Here is an 8,883-nt window from a genome sequence, read left to right as displayed (position 1 = left end):
GATGTTTTTATCCTTTTTCATCATCTCTTCAGGGTACAGACCCAGTAGTGGTATTGCTGGATCAAAGGGTATACACATTTTTGTTGCCTTTTGGGCATAGTTCCAGCCTGCTCTCCAGAAAGGTTGGATGAGTTCACAGCTCCATCAACAATGTATTATTTTCCCAGATTTCCCACATCCCTTCCAACATTGATCATTGTCCTTTCTGGTCATATTGACCAGTCTGAGAGGTATGAGGTGATACCACAGAGATGCTTTAATTTGCATTTCTCTTATAGGATTCTTGATTTTAATTCAATCTTCCTTGACCTCCAGAATATCATATTTCAGGCCCTTTGATCATTTAATATTGATACTGCCAGGTCCTGTGTAATCCTGACTATGGCTCCTTGGTATTTTAATTGCTTCTTTCTGGCCACCTACAGGATTTTCATTTTGATCTGATAATTCTGAAGTTTGACTATAATATTTCTTGGCATTTTCATTTTGAGTCCTTTCAGGAGGTGATTGGTGGAGTCTTTCGATGACTATTTTGCCCTCTCGTTCCAGGATGTCAGGGTAGTTCTTTTGGACAATTTCCAGGCTCTTTTTTTAATCATGGCTTTCAGGTAGTCCAATTATTCTTAAATTATCTCTCTTGTATCTATTTTTCCAGGTCTCTTGTTTTACCAATGAGGTATTTTACATTTTCTCATACTTTTTCTTCTTTCTAAATTTTGTTGCTGATGTTGCTGTTGTTTATTTTTTTGTTTTGTTTTTGCAAGGCAATGGGGGATTAAGTAACTTACCCAAGATCACATAGCTTGGCAATTATTAAGTGTCTGACCCCAGCCACCAAACTGCCCCCTTTTTTGATTTGTTTAACAGATTCTTGGTTTTTCATGAAATCAATAGCTTTTATTACTCCTATTTCTCAATGGGTATTTTCTTCTTTTAGCTTTTGCATCTCCATTTCTATTTAGCCAATTTAAAAGAGCTGTTATCTTTTTCCAGTTGCTCAATTGTATTTTTAAAGAATTTATTCTCTTCTGTCACTTTTTGTTGCAAGATGTTAATTTTCCTCTTGCATTTCTTTTCCTAATTTTTCCATTTGATTTTTAAAATCCTTTCTGAACTCTTCTAAGAAGTCTTTCTGGACTGGAGACCAATTCATAGTCTCCTTCATAACTTCCTGTGTGGCACCCCTTCATCTCTCCTTTTCTGGGCTTGTGTTTTGCCCATCCTTATCTCCAAGGTAGCTTTCAAAGAATCCTGTTTTTTTCTGACCTTTCTTCATTTGAGTCTTGTTACCTATCTCAAGGTTCAACTTGCTAACTGTCCTGAGCTGTTGAAGTTAGGAACTTCTAGGAGTTGCTCAGTAGACTGATTTGTAAGGGAAGCCTGAGGCTTTCTCTCTTTGGGCCCTCTGTGCTGGGGGTGTCTGCTACCCATTCCCCACAGTGGAAATACCTGGGGCTATCTCAGACTTGTCCATAGGCTGCCCAGCCATTGGGCTAGGTCACTGGGCTATATCAGCATGGAAATCATAGTCTACTCCATTTTGGGGAGGTTTGCATGTGTAGATTTCTTGGAGTTGGAACCATCCACTCCTTAGCCTTGAGCTGGCTCTCTACTCTCTGCCCTAGACTCCCCCAGACACCCCCCACAACAGACCTATAAGATCTTTCCCTCTGATCTCCAGTGTGTTCTGCCACTCCCAAATCTGTTAAGAGATTTGATTTCTGTCAGCTCTGAGGGAAACTCAGGAATGCTTACAGAAGTCCTGGTTTCTCCCTAACATTTTGACCAGAAGTCTGGACACAGATGTTTTCAAGGTAGAAATAAGATTTGGTAACAGACTGGATATGTGGAGTGAGTGAGAATAATGAGTCCCTGATGACCTTGAGATTGTGAGCCTGTGTGACTGAGAATATTATGATGCTCTAGACCATCATAGGACATTTGAGGTATGCAGAGGGAGAGTGGTTTCAGAAAACTAATAAATGATTAAGGTTTCATTTCTCCATGGGTTATTGAGAAATATATTGAAAGAAAGAAGTTTATGTTTTATTGATAAATAGCTATGGGAAGATGAGAGAAAGATGTGAATTAGAGTGTGAGTAAAGGAAGTCAGACATCTACAGTAGATGGAAAGGAATTTGGGTCTACCAGATGGAAAGCCAGCAATATACAACTGACTGAAAAGAATTTGGGTCTACAAGAAGGGAAGCCAGCAATTTGCATCTGACTGTGAGAAACCCAGATTGATTGGCTGTCACACTGATTTACTGTGAACAAAAGGAAACCTTATCTTATTCTAATAGATAAAACGTGATGTAAGCCAATAAATTAAAGGGAATTCAAAATGTTAAATATAAATATTAAATTAAAGTTCTTGGGGGTGGCTAGGTGGATAGAGTACCAGCCCTGGAGTCAGGAGTACCTGAGTTCAAATCTGGTCTCAGACACATAATAATGACCTAGCTGTGTGGCCTTGGGCAAGCTACTTAACCCCATTGCCTTGCAAAAAAACCCCCTAAAAATCAAAGTTCTTTACAATAACTCTAAGAATTACACCGGGGGAAATGAAATTAACTCATTTAGGAAGAATGTGATTCGTGTAGAAATTTTTTTTTAGGTTTTTGCTAGGTAATGGGGTTAAGTGGCCTGCCCAAGGCCACACAGCTAGGTCATTATTAAGTGTCTGAGACCGGATTTGAACCCAGGTACTCCTGACTCCAGAGCCGGTGCTTTATTCATTGTGCCACCTAGCCGCCCAGATTCGTGTAGAATTAATGGGGAAAAATATACTAGGCATTCTGGATAGAGTTGTAATATCTGGATTACCTAACCAATGGGAAAACAAGGGAGGGATTTGCTCTCAGGATAGGGATAAAAGGATGGGCCTGTGGGCCCCAAGGTGTATCTATCCAAGGATAGATACCCCCTTTTGCAAGACCATACCAATAAAACCTTCTTCCTGACTTCACCAGTGAGCATGTGGTCATTTTGGTAAGAAATAACTTCTTTGTCTTGGTATTTTCTAATAAAAACAATGTCTGTTTTAGAAATGTGATTTTTAAAATTGTATTTATTTATTTATTTGTTTATGTATTTTGTTTTCCCCCAATTACCTGCAAAGGTAATTTTCAACACTCATCCTTTTGCAAGTTTTTGAGTTCCACACTTTTCTACCACCCTTTCTTCCCTCTGCCCTATGGCAAACAATGTGATATAGGTTGTACAGGTACCATTGTATTTAACATATTTCCATATTAGTCATGTTGTGAAAGAGGAATTAGAATTAAGGGGAAAAACCATGAGAAAGAAAGGAAGAACATAAAAGAAATTTTGAAAAGTTAACATAGCATGCTTTGCTCTACATTGAGACTCCTTAGTTTTTTTCCTTGGATATTGATGACATTTTCTATAACAGGTCTCTTAGGATTTGGACACGTGATTGGTAATCCAGGCCTGAAATTCAGAAGAAAAATTAAGCTTGGTTATATGGAACTGGGAATCATCAACAAAGAGATAATTGGATCCATGGGAGATAATGAGAATAACAAGTGCAATAGTATAATAGAGTTAGAAGAGAAAGCCAGAATAGAAATTTGAACCTTACATTTAGTGAACAGGGTCTGTATGAAGATTCAATAAAGGAGATCTAGAAGGAACAGTCAGACAGGTAGGAGGAGAACCAAGAGAAAGCAGTGTCACAAAAACCTAGAAGGAGGTAACAAAAAGTGTCAAATGCTGCATAGAAGTCAAGAATAATGGGAAATGAGAAAAGACAATTTGATTTGGCATTAAAGAAATCATTGTTAACTTTGGAGAGAGCAGAGTTGAGTGATGAGGTTTAAAAGCCAATTTGCAGACAATTTAGAAGTGAGAGAAGAGGAAGTGTAGGCATCTAGTGTGACTGGCTTTCTCAAAGACTTTAAGAGAGGAGACATATAGAAGATAGCTAGAAGGGAGGATGGGATCAAATGAAGGGGGTTTTATTAGCATAGGGAAGACATGGAGGTCTTTCTATAAACTGAGAAGCCACCACAGAAAAGCAGATTGTAGATTAGAGCAAGAGTGGGGGAGAGATGATGCTCAATCTGTGGTAGACAGGGTTGAGAGGTCACAGAATCAAGAGTACTTTTGGAGAAGTTTACCTTGGCAAAAAGGATCACCTCTTCATGGAAGATAGAGTGCAAAGATCAAGAGTAATGTAAAATCCAGACTGGGTGGGGGGAAGAACTCTCTGTGAATGGTCTCCATTGCGTCCATGAAGTATAAAGCCAAGTCTTCAGCTAAGAGGGTGAAGAAATGGGTGTCATGTAGAATGTTTGAGTAGAAACAAGAATGTTTGGAATAGCTGCTGTGATGAATGTTATAGATACAGAAAGAGAAATTTATGAGTTCTTGATCCTGGCTGTGGAATGTTCATGGGTAATGATGAGATCGAGGATCTGATCATCCTTGAATGTGTTTGGAGTCCAGTGAAGTTGAAAAGTATGAGTTGAGGTTGATGGACTGAAAGGCTAGATTCCTTTCAAGAAACATCACCATGCATATTGAAGTTCCCAAACAAGAGCAGAGATTGGTTGAAGAGAAAGACTATATGCTAGGTACTGACCTCCTTGAGAAATGAGAGACAAGGATCTGGGGAATGATAGAGAACTACTACCAAGATCTAGAAAGAATGATTTGTTTAAATGCAATGAATCTCAAAGGAGAAGTAATTTCTAAATTTCAAAGGGCAAGTTCGGAAGTGGAAGTGACATACGGAGGGTATCATGAACCCTTTTCCTGGTATCAAAGAGATGGGGAGGGCAAGAGAGAAGTTGCATCTAGTCCAGTAGAAGATAATCATGAATACAGTATTTTTTTTGCAAGGGTAAGAAAGTGTTTGGGAGTGCTAGAAAGACAGAAAGACCTTAAGAAGAAAAGGTCCAACATGAAGCTAAGTTTGCACATGCTAGAATGGTTGTTCCCAATAGTATAGTGGAAGGCTAGCTAGCTGGATTGACACTTGGAAGGAGTAGGGTTGAGGTGGATGGAAATAAGGGAATTTATGAGCAGTAGAAGGGGAAGGAGTAGTTTTCTTTTAGGCAATCTGTGATTCTATGCCATTTGGATTCAGGAAGCAGGAGTTGAGTTTGATAGATACAGCATAGGGATGCTATACTTTTGGACTGGGGCTTCCATCCTCAAAAACCTTTAACCACAGAGAATAGAATCAATTTTCTTTCAAGTTCTAGGAAATAAGGGCACTTGAATCTATTGTCAGTGACTCTGCTTATATTTGAGGTTATTATGGCAAGATACCTGGTATACTGTAACCAAGGTCAAAAGAAATGTAGTAAATTGGGAAACAATTTTTACAACTAGTGTTTCTCACAAAGGACTCACATCTAAAATATACAGAGAACTGAGTCAAATTTTAAAAAAAAAGCCATTCCCCATTTGACAAATAGTCAAAGGCAATCTACAGTTGAGGAAATCAAAGTGATCCATAGTCATATGCAAAACTGCTCTAAATCATTGCTGATTAGAGAAATGCAGATTTGGCTATCTCTTATACTTTATTTTTCTTCCTTAAGGATATGATTTCTCTCTCATCACATCCAACTTAGATCAATGTACACCATGATAACAATGTAAAGACTAACAGACTGCCTTCTATGGGGGGTGGGGGGAGAGAAGCAAGATTATGGGGAAATTGTATAACTCAAAATAAATAAGATCTTTCTTAAAAAAAAGATTTTAAAAGAAAAAAAACAGTGGAGGCATGACTGAAGAACAACAAAAGGAATGGTAGGATCAGTGAATGTTTTAGCTTGTTTGTTTTTTTCCTCTGAATTTTTCACAATTTATTAGTGCACAGTAATATTCCATTGCATTTGAATGGCACATTTTTTTCTTAGCCATCACTCTATCAATGGATACCTGTTTAGTTTCCATTTCTTTGTGGCTATACAAGTTCTGCTATGAATATTTTGGTGCATTGGAATTTTGCTTCTAACTTTGAACTTCTTGCAATATTATGCTCAGTAGTGAAATCATTGGGATAAAGCATATAAATAGTTTAGTCTATTTTCTTGAATATTTCATTTCTTGTGTCCTGCCTTGGATCAATTATGGTCTTGTATCTATCAAACACTGGACCACTCTTTTTAATTCCTTTTGATTCTTGCTACCTACTCAGCTTCACTTAACTTTTTAACTAGCTTTGATGATCACCTCTTTTTTAAAAATTTTAAATGTAAATAAAAAATAAGAAAAAAGTGTCATATGCACAGCAAAACAAAAGAGGGGATTCATAATATATATATATATATATATATATATATATATATATATATAGGGGTTTTTTTTGCAAGGCAAATGGGGTTAAGTGGCTTGCCCAAGGCCTCACAGCTAGGTAATTATTATCTGAGACCAGATTTGAACCCAGGTACTCCTGACTCCAGGGCCAGTGCTGTATCCACTGCGCCACCTAGCCGCCCCAGGATTCATAATATAAAGCAATAAATTTTCATTTTAAGAAAGCCTATATAATAAATACTACATATTGTGTTCAAAAAAAGATAGCTGGTATATAAGACTCTGGTCAGGAAGGGTGAGAGGGAATAGGTCCAAAGAGAGAACTTGTCCAGTCCCTATGATGATGATAACTCCAGTGATGATCACTGTACCAAGCTGCCATGAAGGATATCTCCTTCAGTGATCTTGGATTTGATTCTCTGAGTGACTTGATGAGATGTTGATTCTTTGTAAACCATATTAGAGATACCCCAGGACCCTAAACCCAAGAGTCTTAGGAATAGCAAAAGTTTTATCCTAATACCATCAGTTATCAATCATTCCTTGGAAGCATCCCCTATGGAGATAAAGCCTGGCAAGAGCCACAGCTCCTGAAGACTCAGAAAAGAAGTTTGCCACTAAAATTCTTGGTACTATCAAATGATTTGAAATCAGAAACTGATTTGACTTCATTAGTAGAAATGCCATTAAAGAAGAGGCACCAGCATCTGCCTTGTCTCTGTGCCAAAAGGACCATGGGACTTTTCTATCAGACTTACTGCTGAAACCTTCCCCTTTAGAATGTGGTCCCTTTCAGGGAAGCTAGGTCGTGCAGTGGATAGAGCACTGAACCTGGAATTAGGAGTACATGAGTTCAAATCTGGCCTCAGACACTTAATAATTACATGACTGTGGGCAAGTCACTTAACCCCATTACCTTAAATAGAAAGAAAGTGGTCCCTTGAGAACAGGAATTGTCTCATTTGTCTGTATTCTCTGTGTTTAACATAGAGCTTTGCATGTAAATACTTTTATAAGTGTTTTAGTCATTCATCCATCAATTCCTCTCGCACTTTTAATATTCCTTTAACACCAATCCTAGACATCCTGGTTACAGAGGAGGCAGAATCATGGAGAAGGTGTCTGTTTGACCTCTTAAGCTATTTGTTGGAACAGTGACCTCCGTCCCTCAAAGTGGTTTAGTTTTTTTTAATATTAAAGTGAACCTACAGAGAAAGTATCTTCCCTAAACTAGTTACTTTTTCTTTAACTACTCCTATGTGTTCCCCTTTCAATCTAATCAAAATTATATAAAGGAATGTTTTTATTCTTATTGAACAAGAAGACCTTAGCCCTGTTAGTTTAGCCACCATACTCGAGAAGATCTCTCTTAATCCTGGCCTCAGGAAGAGAGGATCCCTTCTTAGAGGTTTTTTTAAGTCTCTTATTAGACACAAATGAGGCCTTTAATTCAACTGAGATCAGGGACTTAAGAGCAGGGTTTTGTCATGCTATTATTTCTAAATATATTTTTCTCAAAACTTTTTCCTTTCTCACTCCTGCCATCTTCTGGCACTCACTGAGATTTGACTCATTTCTGATTATAATGCTTTCCTGGCTCCCCTTTCCATCATTGGTTACACTTTCCCTCATACTCTGACTCATTTGGTCCTTATTACCTCTTCTTTTAATCCTTAGTATCTCTTCTAGACTCTCCTTATGCCACAGTCATTCAAATATTTCTCTCCTCATTTGGGATTTAAGCTATTCAAATTTATCATCCAATCCAGATCATGATGGCTTTTACCTACCAACCCTTACGTCATTCTCCCTCCAGAGCCAGACTTCTTACTGGTTTTCCCCATCAGTTTTTAGCAATTGGGGAGGTCTTTCCTAAGTGATTTATGTTTTGTGGTTTTATTGAAAATTGGACTATTGATTTTCATGACTTCTGATTCTTCCTTTTCAAGAATGTTCTATTGTTTAAACCTCTGTATTTTCTCATCAATTTCAAATGATTTTGATGATTCTGGCTTTCTATAGATCTGGAAGCACTATTCTACCTTCATTCACCTTTTGTATTATTTCCTTCTTTTATTCTTTTATATGAATTTTGTTATTGTTTCATCAAGTTGTGCAAAATATCCTTTAATAGTTGGATACAGTTTTAAAATTATAATTTAACTTTGATAGTTTTGTCAAAGCCCCCCTCGTCTCCATTTGGAAATATTTTTGGTCAGTCAGGGTATTGAGACTCCCATGGTCTCAAGTGCCCATAAAGTTTGAGAAAGCGTACATGGCTTGGAATCTTTATTGTCCCTAGGCCAAGAATCTACATCAGAGAAACGAAGTAGGGCTCAATCAATTTTTGGGAGGGAAGGACAAAGCTTCACCAGAGAAGCTGCTAGGGAAACTGGGGCCAGAGGAAATTGTGTCTAGTGAGAGAATTCATTCTTGATCATGTACTTTATATTTGATTTTATTCTATAAGTGATTTTGTTCTGCAACCATTTCTCTTCTCTGTCTCTGAATGAAGAAGTGTTTGTGTGTCCAAGTTCAGTCTCCCCCATCTGACCAAATGGAGTCTGCAAATGATGATATAAATAG

Source organism: Macrotis lagotis, chromosome X (genome assembly GCF_037893015.1).
Source record: "Macrotis lagotis isolate mMagLag1 chromosome X, bilby.v1.9.chrom.fasta, whole genome shotgun sequence".
Lineage (NCBI taxonomy): Eukaryota > Metazoa > Chordata > Mammalia > Peramelemorphia > Peramelidae > Macrotis > Macrotis lagotis.
Note: the sequence above shows the minus strand (reverse complement) of the source record.